Genomic DNA, 12,441 nt, shown 5'->3' with positions numbered 1-12,441 from the left:
TCTTTGTTAAAGAACCGGTTTCAGTTCAATCCTAGTTGTGCTACGCGCATCTGAGTACTGTAAAGATTCCTGCAAACACAGTAGGCAAGAGAGACTTACCGTTCCTCAAGTGGGCTGCAAACGCTCGGCTAGATCCACTGTCGAGCAGACACTTGCAGACTCAAATAGAGTGCAAATTCATTTCAAGAGGGCCGTAGGGGTGAGACTTCATTACCGCGTATCCGATTGCACAAGAAGCCTCATGCACTTTAATAGGTTTACTTGCATAAACGAGGAGTAACTGCAACAGTGTGTGTGGCCAGGATGAGGTCCGCATGTGCAGCACCTGGGGATACAGAGTGGGCTGTTATTGGAAGGTATTATAGCAATTACTTCGATATTAAGAATAGACTAAGTCAGGGAGCGAATTGCCTGTAAGCAAGAGGCAGGATGGCACCCAGTTGCATCGGAGCGTTACAAGAAGTAACTTTCCTTGCAAGTCTCGCAGCACTGGGAGCTTTCCTCACACCCCAGCTGCCGCAGCTCCGCCGCCGCGCTCCAGCGGGGACAGAAGCACCCTTTAAACCTCCGCCAGCCCTGAGGGCCGCCGAGCGGAGGCGGCCGAGGCTGGGCCCGAGGGGCTGAGACACCGGGACGAGGAGGAGGAGGAGGAGGGAGGAAGGAAGGAATAAACCCACCCGAGCGCCTGGCCGCGCCCCCGCTGCGGGGCGGCCGTTTGCCGGCGGCGGCGGGCGCAGCGCTCCTAGCGGGGCCCGGCGGGGGCGGTAATTTGGAGAGGATCCCTTGCCGGGCCGGTGCGTGAGTGCGTGTGTCCGTCCGTCCGTCCGTCCGTGTGTGCGTGTGTCTGTCTGTCTGTCTGTCTGTGCGTGCGCGCGTGTGCCGGCGAGCCGCGCGCTGGCAGCGGGGCGCGGGGCGGCTCCGCCCGCCTGACGCCAGCGAGGCCAGATCGATCCCGGCGCGGAGGCAGCGCGAGCGCGGGGCTGCCGCCGGCGGCGCGGAGCCCCCGCCCGCCCCGGCCCCCCCCCACCGCCCGGCAGCCGGTAACAACTTCGCGTCCCCTCGCCTCTCCCCGCTGCCCCCGGCCCTGCCCGCGCCGCCCGCCGACCTCCTCCTCCTCCTGCTCCCTCCTTCCCCCCCCCCCCCCCGCTCCCCCGGTGGACCCCGCTCCGGGGCCGGGCCGGGGGGAGCGGCTCCTCCGTGCCGCCAAGGGAGCGCAGCGCTGCTCCGCTCCTCCTCTCCTCCCCTCCCCGGCATGATGGCGTCCCTCCGGCAGCCCGGGGGAGACCCGGGGACGCTTCCCCGCCGGCCCGCTCCCGGCTCGAAGTTTGTGGGTAGGTGCCGCGTCGGGCCCGGCGGGAGGGAGAGCCCTTCCGCGCCGGGAAGCCGCCCTCCTCCTCGGCCGAGCCTCTGCCGGGGCTGCGCCGCAGCCGCCGCCCGGCCCCGGCCCCATTGTGCGCCCCGCGGGGGACGCGGCGCAGCCCCGGCCGGCCGGGGCAAGTGCCCTCCTTTGTTTTTGCGGTGGAAGAGCCTTTCGCCTCCTACCTCGCCCGACCCGTATCCCTCTCCGTTTACTGTTGGGTTTTTCCCCCCCCCCCCCCCCCCCTTCCTTTCTTTCTACAGCCCCCTTCCCCTCCTTTTTTTTTCTTTAATGACAAATCTGTGCTTAGAGGTCAAGGAAAGTTCACTTAATTTTTTTTTTCTCCTCGCTGTTAGAAGGTTTGGATGCATGAGATTTTCCCCTCTTCAATGTAGTTTCTTCATACACTGGGGCTCTACAGCCAAATAATCTTATCCTGAATATAGGTCTTTAAAGCTTATTAAAATTTACTGGTGTGGAAATATTCAGTCATGCATTTGAAAGGATCCGGGCCAAATCCTGACTTTTTTTTTTTAATAAACTGAAGTCAGTGGGAGTTCTGACTGAGGAAGGATTGCTGTGCTTGCTCTTTTGTTCGTAGATCAATCTGAAGAAGATACGTGGTCTGACCTTACAGTTTGCTTTTACGGTATCTGAATAATTAGAGCCTATTCTGAAAAATAATTATTACTTTGGTGTTTTTTTAGGGAAGAATGATGCTCACTGCATGTAAAAAAGGTAACAGTTTTATTTGGGGAAGGAGGAGTATTGTTGGGTCCAGGTGGGGAGGAGTAGAAGTAGATGTGTATTTCAGATACAAGCAAATGGGAAAGATCATTGCCTGAAACATGTCAGTGTTTAATGGATGTCAGTGTTTAAAGATACAGCATCTTGAAACTAACATGCTTAGGAAGAAGCTGTATTTCAGACATGTCGTAGCTGATAGTTCAAATCTCTTCTGCACACAGAGGTGAAGTCAGAAAGAGAAAACTTTTGTTTAATTCCCCCCCCAATAGTTCTATGTGTTTTTAAGCGGCAAGAGTAAGACTAAAAACTGAAGCTAACCCAGCCCACAGAGACCACTTTTCTTTGCAGGTGTGTGTCTGTAATTCTGCCAGTCTTCATGTGGCTGGCTGTCTGCACCTTGTCCTGTCAAACAATAGGAGCAAATCATGTGAGGGAACCTGAGGTGCTAACGTTGACTTAATTCTTTTTCCTTTACTTGTCAGTAATTGCTCTGCTGAATTATGGGAGATGAGTTTGTAGTTGCCACTGATAGATACTCGTTTTATTTTCCCATTGAACCAGAGAGCAGTGCTATGAAGCTTTTTTAGAGCTTCTCATTGGATTTTAGTGCAAGTTTTGAGTGCTCGCTTCTTTACTGTGACTGGAAGAGCATCCGTATGAAAATGAAAGATATGTAGCCCTTTTTCAAGTTCTTGCTCTGGTCTTAGGGGTGAAATCTTGCAATTTACTTCAGACTGTAAGTAGGCGCTTGAGAGAAATTTCCCTTGATTTGGGTGATCCAGAAGCCTTCCACAGCTACCGGAGAGGATCAGTTCAAGGCATGATCAGGTTACCCTAAGGGTAGGGATTTGTCCTTGCTTTGGTTTTGACCCCATCAACCATTGGATATGTAATCAAATACATTTTTTTTTTTTCCCTGCTCTGTCCCCTTCAGCTTGCCTTTTTGTGTACCCTTGAAGACGTGATGATCCAATACATTTGAGAAAAGTGACTGAATAAACAGATGGAGATCTGTTTCTGTATAAATATTAACTATCAAATCAAATGTTTGAAAGCTGATGAGTTTAGTGTTTGCTTTTCCTCTGTAGTTTGAACACAAAGAGTTGAATGTAAAGAAAAGCAATACAAAGGTTAACAAAAGTGTTACTTGTGTTTCTGAATCCTGGGAAATTATTCAGACTAAATAATGAGTTTCGTTGCTTGGTATAAAGGTTTAAATTTAAAAAATGAAGGGATTGTGACTTTTTTTAATTGAAGTATGAATGTACTGTGTATTATATGTAGCCAGTGTTCTGCTCTATGAAGCCCAAGTTGTGTGTGTAAAATAAAAGCTCATTTGAGTAGTCTTACAGCCTAATGGAGGCATCATCTCAGCTTTATAAATAATGTAAGTTGTGTATAATGTGGAGTCCCCAGAGACTGCAGAGAAAGCATCATTACCAGCCTTTTCAACCTGCTGGAGATCTTAAATTGATTTACAGCACTGAACTGGTGCAAAATGATACATCAGAATGACATGGGGTCAACCTGTAAAAGTCTATGATGTGAGCCCGTTAGTTCAGTCATCATAATTAAACCGTATTATGAGGGCAGCAAAGCAAGTGCCTGTGACATGTCCCATTGTGCTTCAGATATGCCTGGTTTAAGAATCAGATAAAGAGAGCACCGTGTTTATTACTTAAGTTATGCAAAGAGTAGTTGAAATTAAAGCTTGTGGCCTTGTGAAGAATAAATGCCGAACCAATTTAGTTTCACTCTTAACCTCTTTCTTGCAGTCATTAGCAACTGAAATAGATGAAGGCATGTGCAGCTTGGAGGTGTGTGTGGGGGAAGTGGTTGTGAGTGAATATCTCTGAATTTTGTATGTCCTTTCTCAAGCCTCAAAATCAGCTAGACTTCACCTGCGGACTGTACTATCGGATATGAAAGGGACAAGCAAGCAAGCTAATTGTTTGGGGTTTTTTTTCTAGTATTTTTATCCTACTGACGTTTGTAACTGCCTGTTGAAATGTTCCTGCAGATCTGAGTTCTTGTATAAGACAGAGCATCTTAGTCATATCTTGAACTATATGACCAAACTTTTATTTTAGAACAGAGACTGTAATTTTGAATATGGATTGGCATAGGTCACTCTACTCTTCTCAGTGAAGGCAACTGTGGCTTTGGATTCATGTTTCTGCTCTAAGTAGCTTAGAAAGTAGCATGCCACAGATAGTAAAACATTTATTATATACTAAACGTCTTGGGTCTTGCTTTTTCTGCTGATAAAATCACTATGAAGTGTTTTGGGAAAATCCTGTTAAAACTCCTTTTTCTTCTTTCTACTAGTCAGTGTGCTGCTTGGTGATTTGAGGGTTTTGCACATATTAGTGGTTAAACCAACTCTTCATAGCTGAATTGGTGTGAACTCTGCACTGCATCTCCTGAGCCTCTCCCAGCCAAGAATGAAACATCTCTTATTTTTAGTCACAAATGTAGCTAAAAAAAAAACTTTTGAAGGATACAAGAGAAGCAGAGAAAATAAGTGTTCACTCGTGGTGAGAGATCCATTAGTCTCCAGGTTCAGTTGCATCTCAACAGGATGTGCTTTAGCTAAGGTGCTTTCTGAGTGGCAGATAAAAGAATTAAAGCTCGCTTTTGGGTGCAGCATCTTATAAAATGTGGATATGGAGCTCTCTTCTGCTGTGTCAATGTGGATTGAATACGTTATTGAACAGAGCCATAAAATCTGTGAAAATGAAAAACAGATTTCACAAATTGCTTTATGGTTAATGCAGCGATTCTACTAATTTTTTTTGTTGTTGTTGTGTTGGTTTTGTTTTTGTTTTTGTTTTTATTTCTGGCTTAGGTTTTGATGACAAACTCGCCGAGTTGTGCTTTCAGAGTGGGGAAAGTTTGGTTCTGCCCATAAAAACTTCATTTGTTTCCCTCTAGTAGCTGCAGACTGGTGTTCTTCCACTGGCCTTTCTTCTGTGTATAGCAGTGTCTCAAAAAGTTTAATGCATACAAGTCTTAGTAAAGATGATACGCAATTCCTGGAAGTTAACTTTTGAAGTTTACTGAACAGAGAATTCAAGTTTAAAACATAAACACTGAATTGGCAAGCATGGCTTGACATGCTGGTGACTTGAAGGGTTATCTACGCAGGCATCTTGCACTTCTCTAGCCATTTTGCTCAAGCTACGATGGCATAACTATAGAACAACATAGAGGATTTTTGTGTTAGAACAGCAGGTTTTGCTTGGGATGGGACGGAAGTTATTTTAAATTGATACTTTTTAATTGATAGAGTTGTATCCCTGTAGACTGTTGTATAACTAATTCCATTAGAATGTCGCTATTCTTCAAGATTCAAAATAACCAGAGGAAATGTTAGATTGGGCCTTTTGTGAAGGGCTTTGCAGAGGGTGGATTCAGGGGTGAGGAGAAGGACACTCTTGGCTGCTAATAGCTGCCACAAAGATCCCTATCCTCCTCGGAGGACAAATGCTAATTTGCATTACAGAAGCTTTTCGGTTTTGTGTGTATTTGAGTGGGGGGCGTCTTTGTTTTTTAACAGGATAGAGAAGCCAAACATTTCATAAAATAAACAAGCTAATTTCAAGGAATGTAAAGCATTTTCCAGAATGAACCCAGATCGTGCAGGATCTCTCCCTGCTTCAGTTTTATGCCTGCATGTGTTGACTTTGGAAGTGCCTCATAGTTGAACAGGAACAAAGATCGAGCACGCTGCTTCTAATTAGACTGTGTGAGGTCAAGTATTCAGTGCACGTAAGGCTGAACTCTGCTGAGTTGTGTAGATGGGTCCGTTTTAATTTTCTTTTTTATTTTGGGGAAGGAGGGAGGATGTGTATCAGGTACTGGGATTGCTATGGTGGACGTGTTGCACAGCTGCGTGACCGCAGTGCTGCCCCCTGATAGTGGTACTGTCAGTATGTGACACAGCTGCTGGGTTGAGCTGTCATTAAATTACGAAGGGTTTTCTTCAAGTACGGATTCCTTTACTCAGTTGTACTCTTCTTGTGAGTGCTGTGTCTTGGGAGACTGTGTAAAAGCTGAGTTTAGATCAAGAGTTGAAGCTTTTTTTTCCGCTCTAGACTTGCCAGTGCAGGAAACCTGACCAGTACAGCTATTCTGGACACTTGCACAATTCAGTCATTCTAACATAGCTCTGTAATTGCTGTGGACTGTATGTCACTTTTATTTCAATATGGGGTATCCACTTGGGAGAGTGATATTAGAATAGATGTCACCAGTCTTTCTCATTTTGTTTTCCCCCCACCCTTTCCCTAGCATGCACATGCAAAGTCTAGAGTACAGGGAGGAAAACAAATTATTTTTAAGCATGCCTTTATATAAGTCATTATATTTAGGCACTGTTCAAAGCAGTATCATCCAAAGGCAACTATTATGTTGACTTGGCATGTAAGCAAATCATTAATGTGGTTCACCAGTGATTTCTGAAGCATTATTTCATATTCCTGTGCTTATAAAGGGAACGCTTTTCCCAACGTGGCAGCAGATGAGACTGTCTGAATAAGTCAGCATAGACAGTCTGAATTATAGCACTTAATGGTATTCAGAAGTATTGCAAAACTTGCAAGTTTTTGTCATTAAAATCATTAAAATGCCAATCCACATCAAAGTGATCTATGGACTATCAATCCAATATTGGGTAACTTGGAAATAAGATACCTATTAAAAATTTTTTACCATGCTAAAGTGATTATAGACAGAATCGCGAGAGTTTTCACTGTCTCCTTGCTTCTGTCGCCAGCATGGGTGTAAGAATCACGTCTGCCTTCCAGCTGGGACTGCTGAACCCTCTTTCAGTACTCACAACCATCATCCAAGGGGAAACTGAAAATTTATCCTCTTAATACAGATTTTGTGCATGAGTAGAAGTTGGATGTCAGGATTTACAGCGTTACAGAGTTTCTTCTACAGAGGTTGCAAGACTGATGTACATGTTTAAAAACTTGTCTAGGCAGATGAAAGCAAAAAAGCATGTGTGCACACAGAGCTAAGACTTGACGCTTATGTAGCAGGTCAAAAAGTTTTCTATGAATTCAGAGGATCCTTTCTGTTCAGATTGCTTGGGGCATGCAGTGACCATAGTTGATCATACTTTTGCTTGCTTTTCTTCCTCACTTTGTTCAATATTGGGAATTAGTATCTCATTCTTCTGTGTTTACATGAAAGACTGATTTACTGAGGATATTTTTCTTATAAATCATTTCTGATTTCAAGCATTTTAAGGCATTGACAATAATAGCAGCATTTTGTCTGGTGTAGTGTGATGAAACCAGGGCATGAGGCTCTTAAAGATACCTTATTATTACGCTGGTATGTATGTAGGGTTATTCACACTTGATAGGTATGCTGTATGTGCGTGTGCACATATGAATGCCTAAAATAACTTTCAACGGCAGTGAATGTTAAATTCTTTGGATCAGATGAAGGTAGACTAAACCTATATATAGTTGAGAAGAGTCTGTAAATTTATCAAGGTGTGTGTATGTAATAACTATTTATATGTAAATACTTAAATGCTTAAAAGCATAAAATCAGTTTTGGTTAGAGATGAAGTAAATAACTGGAGAATCATGTTGCAACAAATTGTGGCTTCCACTTAAATGTGTTACTAAGGGCGATAGGAGGAGGAAACATCTGTTGTTTGGTCAGATGCTGTTAATGAGTTGCATATTTGACTTTATTCTACCAATATATTTCACCTTTGTATCTGTTAGGTTTCATTTGAATATTGATGTGGGAGGAATTAATCAAATGTCCTTGCTGTCTTACATGTACCTTACTAGTAAGGACTTCCATTCAGCTGACATGTTGAGGAACAAAATATGTGACTTGTAACTAGCTGTATTTCCTGAGGCAGTGGAGAGAGGGCTCTGAAAAATTTTCTCCAAGACAAATTTGAAAGTGTGTGTGTGTGAGAGAGAGGGTGGAAGGTGATGCGGAACTGACATCTCCTGCTGTTTCACTTGATGGTTTAATTCTCTGTGGTGTCACTGTAAATTATAAAGCTGAAGAATAGTAAAAGTGTATGGGTTGGGGTTTTTTTGTTGTTTGTTGGTTTTTAACACTTTGTCCTTCTTTTCTTTCTAGCCTTCCCAAGATGTTGCAAAACAAGCTCTGCTAGTGTTTTGGTAGGACAAAAAAGTTGGCAGAACACCTTTGCTCGCTGTTGGCCATTTGTCTGTTTTTTCAAGGGTTTCCAAGCTGTGTTGTATGAAACAAGAAAGTTACCTTCAAGTTAGGCCACTAGCACCTGCTTAGCAGTGTAGATTCTGCTCACAGGTCCTGAAAAGTTACTAAAACTGGATCATCAATAAAACACAGTGCTATTTGATGAAGGGTCTTTCTCTTGATATCTAAATGGTCTGTTGTGAAATTTGACATACTTTTACTACTGTTGTGGTTTCCTGACTGAAATCTACTATGGGGAAGGCAGTTTTGTTTGGTTTTATTTTAACCTAGGGAGGGCTTTCTTCAGGTTAGTACAACTACAGGCTGTCTGATGATTCCCCCCCCCCCCCCCCCCCGCCCCTGTTGACCTTACTCCATGTATATTAAAATAATCCATCTTGCCTTTGCAGATAGGCTGGGAGACAAACAATACATGAACATGACAAGGGTTAGTCATGGTTGCTTAAGGTATCTGGTGCTATAGTGATGAGCATGGTATGGGAACCTCTGTAGATCAGAATTTTTCAGTAGCTCACAAGCAGTGAAAAAAGGGGTGGAAAAGTGGCTTCTTACCAGGGCTGTATGTGAAGCAAGGTGACAGTGGTGAGGACTTGCGTTTTAATGGAACAGAGCCATACATGAAGCCAAACTTCAAGGGTACAAGCACTGAAGGAAGGATGAGTGAGGCAACTTGGAAGACTTCTGGATGTTTTAAAAATGTCCTAGAAGTTATGTAAAATTTTGAGAGGGATTATTTCTCATGATATTTTTCTCTGCTTTGCCTTCTGCTCTCCCTGGTTTGTATTTGAAATTCTTAAAAGAAGTCCAGTAAGGTCACAGGCCATTGGAAATAGGACATGGTGACATGGTCAAAATCAGGGAAACAAAGTGATCTGATTTGAGATTTTCATCATAATTCATGAGAGTCTATTCTTTGTAGAATTCTGGACAAATCTTTTATCCTCTGTTGAAATGTATGATTTTTGATTAGTAGCACTGAATACATTGAGTTTGACTTCCTGGTGAAAATACCATATTACTTTAAAAAGCGTTTCTCTTATGCCTGTTTCTCTTCTGCCTATGCATGGCAAATAGAGCTCGGTCCCTACCTCTATCTAGTAGGACTTGATGTGATTTTGTATTTGTGCTGAAGCAAGCAGAGTTCTACCTGGTTTTCCTGAACCAACTGTTTTTCTGATGTGGACCAAATTCTTGTTTTCAAATGATTAGCAGGTGGTTATTTTGAGAACTTCACAGAATCACAGGATGGTTGAGATTGGAAGGGACCTCTGGAGGTCATCTGGTCCAACCCCCTGCTCAAGCGTGGCACCTAGGGTGCCCAGGACGATGTCCAGATAGCTCCTTTTTTTCCAGTTGTATGACAACAGCATTATTGTTTTGTCACAACAGTGATGAAAGTAGATTTGAAATTTACCTAGACCTTCTCATAGACCTGACAACATGTACGTGATGGCTTCAGGGATTGCTAAATGCATAATGTGATTACACTGGTTTCATTTCAAATGTGTAGTCTTTCAGGAATCTCAAACACATCTGAAGTGTGTGCTTCCCTGCACAGGGAGGGACGAGGGAGATGAGGGAGACAGAGACTCAACTCGTGTGGCTTTACTGAGGTCTCACTGTGAATCTCCAACGTTCAGGACCAAAGTTTCATCTCCCTTCACACAGTCTGCTGGTCTTTCCTTTTGTCGTCAGACACTTCTGCCTTTTTATCACTGAGGAGGTAGATGGATAAAACAGACGCTGGTTATGTCTTTGTCCCTGTTCTGCTAATTACCCGGTGAATGCAATGATGAACCATGCTATTTTGAAAAATGTGACTGTTGACTTTGCTGAATGTCTCGGAAAACCTGGCTTGCGTATAGGTTGCCATCTCAGCTATTACAGGTTCCTGTTTTGCATTTTTGCCTGCTGCTGGCTTTACAGTCAGGCACACTTAATAACAGGCCCTTTATTATCCATGCTAGCTAGTGTCAGTGTTAAGTGCGTCCACTTGGATGTAGTAGCCAAAGGAAAAGCCTTTGTCTTTATTAACTTAAAAACTTAAGATAAAGTAATTATAGTTTCTGTAATGTGTCGTATTAGATTTCATCTGGAAAATATTTTATGAATACTCTCAGCTTAAAACTGTGTAGCCTGTGGTGTTTTTGGACAGACGGATATGAAATCACTCTTCTTTTTTCTGAAGTTTGCTGTCTAGTTACCTAGAGCAGAAGACAGTGGTAGCAGAGGGGGGTTGAAGTGCTTGCTAGAGTGTTTGGTTATTCAGAACCAGCTAGGGCAGGGCTCATTGCTCTGGGGATGAGACAAGGTTTTGCAAACTGACTGAGGTACTCATGTCTGAGTGTGAGCTAATCTTTGTCCTGGATATCATTTAAAATTAGGGGGGTGGCAGCTCCACGAGATGGAGAGAACTCTTAAGAGTTTGGCTCCTCTCAACCCCAGCCACAGATTTCTTCACATATGCTGGCTGGGTGACTTCGGTGCTCGTCCTGCTCTGAGCTGATCCAGCTGTTCTGCAGAACATTTTTTTTCTTTGTTGTTGTTTTTGCCAGGTTAGGAAGGTGAATTGGCTGACAGACTGTAAGCAGAGGGGAAATTATGTTGGAGTACCAAAGCTGGAACAAGAGAGTGAAGGGAAACCTTTTCTTTCTGGGTGGGAGCAAGCCGTTAGAGCTGCTCATCTGCTTGTGGACCTGTGACCTTGCTGGCCCAAGGCAGCTGTTGGACGTAGCCAGTTATAAACGAGTACTGTAGTACTCCCAGATGAAGACTTCCTTAATATGCTTGCCAAGGAAAGGTCTAATTTACAGAGTTTTTTCCCAGATACTTATGTTGGTGATTAGCATGGTGAGGTTAGACTGCCAACAGTTACGTCAGTCACAAAGCCCCAGTGTAGTTATATTGGCAGCAAAACGACAGTGATTAATGATACAGTGTGTTTTATGGGGGGTGAGGGAGGATGGATGGGGAGGAACACTTAAACAAGCTTTTCTGGTCAAGTGCTGTTTTGCTAGTATAAACTGCAAGCTATATTAGAAATTGTTTTTCTAGTTTAATGCAACCGTACGAGCAGAGCACATCTAGTGCACCTTCTGTATGAGATAGGACAAATGTTTTTCCTCATGGGGAAAAGAATGTCCTCCAAGTTTAACTTCTTAGTAGTAGAAACTTTCTTTTCCTCTTTAGAGGAAGAAATAACTTGAAACTGGCAGACCAGATACTGTTAGCAGCATTGTCAAGAAAATGGAGAAAAGCTAAATATTAAATCCATTAAAAACTTCTGTAAAAACAGGCTGGTGTTACCAGAAATCACTGCCAGTGAAGACAGTTAGGGCACCCAAAGCTGATACATGCTGTAAGCCAGTGCACTCCTTGTGGCTTTCCTGGGTTCTGCATCACTGCAGAACACACTTGGAAATTTTTGGCTTTCAATCCACTTTTCTCAGAAGAAATTTAGAAAGTACTTGTTTTAATGGTATATGGTAAATGTGTTTAAAACCCCTTACTTCTTCTTGTTAGTGCTAGCTATTTAACATCTTCAAACGTTGTGACTTTGTAATATATTTCTTAACTTCAAGGAATTAGACTATATACAAATTTAAAATACAAACTTTAGGTATTTTCCCTAGTGGCAGTGCTGGAGCAATGTTCTCACTGAGTTCCCTTGTAGCCTTCTGCTATGCCAAGGAACTATCCAGACCCTTGTGAACCTGACTGCAAGTCCTGGAAGTTCATCCTTACAGTCTCACTTTGCAATGTATTCGGGGCTTGGAGTCCTTCTGTTCTCTGCACTAGGACAGCTATGACTGTTTGTTCAGTAGCAGGCAGCAGTGGAAAATTTGGGAAGCATTACGGCTGTTTTAGGTAGCCTGCTGCTGACCCTGCAGAGCATGTGGTGTTTGGGAAATGCTGTGTTTTGGTGTCTCGGCTATAAGATTGCAGTACTGCAACTTTGCAAAACCTGAATTTTGAAACTTTAAACTGGTCTTGGAAAATTATCATTGAATGAATAATACGTTGCCTTAATTCCGTATGCAGAATCATATAGGTTCTGTAAATAAAAAAAGCTCACAGATGAGGAAAGGGTACTGAGTAATTCTTTGTGGCTT

The 12,441-nt window shown here is 43.3% G+C and overlaps 1 protein-coding gene and 1 long non-coding RNA gene across 7 annotated transcripts in view; one reads left to right on the top strand and one right to left on the bottom strand.

The window, feature by feature from the left end:
* LOC148051541 (uncharacterized) overlaps positions 1-814 on the bottom strand; it is a 35,933-nt gene extending 35,119 nt beyond the window's left edge. For 3 of the 4 annotated variants that reach the window (XR_015699705.1, XR_015699704.1, XR_015699706.1), the window contains exons 1-2: positions 678-814; positions 100-325 (exon numbers count right to left, since the gene is read on the bottom strand). This is a non-coding gene — a long non-coding RNA (uncharacterized LOC148051541). Of the gene's footprint in view, positions 1-99; positions 326-411; positions 624-677 lie in introns of those variants that run through there. The other variant, XR_015699707.1, reaches the window with a different exon arrangement.
* Positions 674-12,441, top strand: part of SMAD1 (SMAD family member 1) — a 49,058-nt gene continuing 37,290 nt past the window's right edge. The window contains exon 1 of one of the 3 annotated variants that reach the window (XM_087736677.1): positions 674-794. The gene's annotated coding sequence lies outside the window, so the exon portion shown is untranslated. Of the gene's footprint in view, positions 795-957; positions 1,041-1,174; positions 1,332-12,441 lie in introns of those variants that run through there. The other 2 variants (XM_087736679.1, XM_087736678.1) reach the window with 2 other exon arrangements.

The sequence above is a fragment of the Nipponia nippon genome, unplaced genomic scaffold (assembly GCF_047370975.1).
Source record: "Nipponia nippon isolate SJK-2023a ecotype South Korea unplaced genomic scaffold, ASM4737097v1 scaffold_6, whole genome shotgun sequence".
Lineage (NCBI taxonomy): Eukaryota > Metazoa > Chordata > Aves > Pelecaniformes > Threskiornithidae > Nipponia > Nipponia nippon.
This window is presented reverse-complemented; position numbering and strand designations above follow the sequence as displayed.